The sequence below is a fragment of the Neovison vison genome, chromosome 3, assembly GCF_020171115.1.
Source record: "Neovison vison isolate M4711 chromosome 3, ASM_NN_V1, whole genome shotgun sequence".
Taxonomy (NCBI): Eukaryota; Metazoa; Chordata; class Mammalia; order Carnivora; family Mustelidae; genus Neogale; species Neogale vison.
The window spans coordinates 84780202-84780913 of record NC_058093.1 but is presented as its reverse complement, the minus strand read 5'-3'; the positions used below and the strand labels follow the sequence as shown (position 1 = coordinate 84780913).

General features: G+C 38.1%; 1 non-coding gene across 1 annotated transcript; it reads right to left on the bottom strand.

The window, feature by feature from the left end:
* Nucleotides 1-359: 359 nt before the first annotated feature.
* LOC122903859 lies at nt 360-465 on the bottom strand. Its single transcript, XR_006384067.1, has one exon. It is a non-coding gene; the product is annotated as a U6 spliceosomal RNA (small nuclear RNA).
* Nucleotides 466-712: the final 247 nt, after the last annotated feature.

The following is a 712-nucleotide window of genomic DNA, read 5'->3' as shown; positions in this document are numbered from 1 at the left end:
GAAATTGGAAATTTGTGTATTTGTTTGTTTATTACAAAGCTACTTTTAATAATTTGAGGTGAGCCCCACAGGAGTTCAAAACACTGGGAAGAGGAACACCTTCACTGCCAGGAGTGACCCAGAAGGAGAGGCATTCTGAGGAGAAGGAAGCACCAAGACTCAGAGAAAAGGGATGTCATTGGTGGTGGAACCTGTGAGTACTACAGGAGGACACACCACCATAGTATGACACAGGCTAAGGGGAAGATGGTTGGACAGGAAGCCACAACCTTTTGATCCTTGTTCTTCTCACTGTATTTTTCTTCATAACCTTGGAGTCCCTCTGCTTGCAGGTGGTAATAGAAAACCTATCATCTCAGAAAAATATGGAACATTTCATGAATTGGCAAGTCGTCCTTGTATAGTGGCCATGCTAATCCCTGTCTCATTAGAAACTGGACATTTGTAATTGGGGGGTCAAATTTCTAAAAATCTTTAAAACTGTGTCAATTTTATTACAGTATTTTCAACAGAAGGTCTGTGAAAGCTTCTAGCTGAGGTTCCTGGATCTGGATTCTGGGGTTTTTCTCATACTTCCTGCATTCTAAAAGTTAGCTACAGTTGTGGATTTGTTTGTTTGATTGATTTGTCTATTTTTAGATGTGTATCTAGCTAATTATAATTCTAAGAAACTTAACTAATATATAATTATAACTATAATTATATAAGTGCT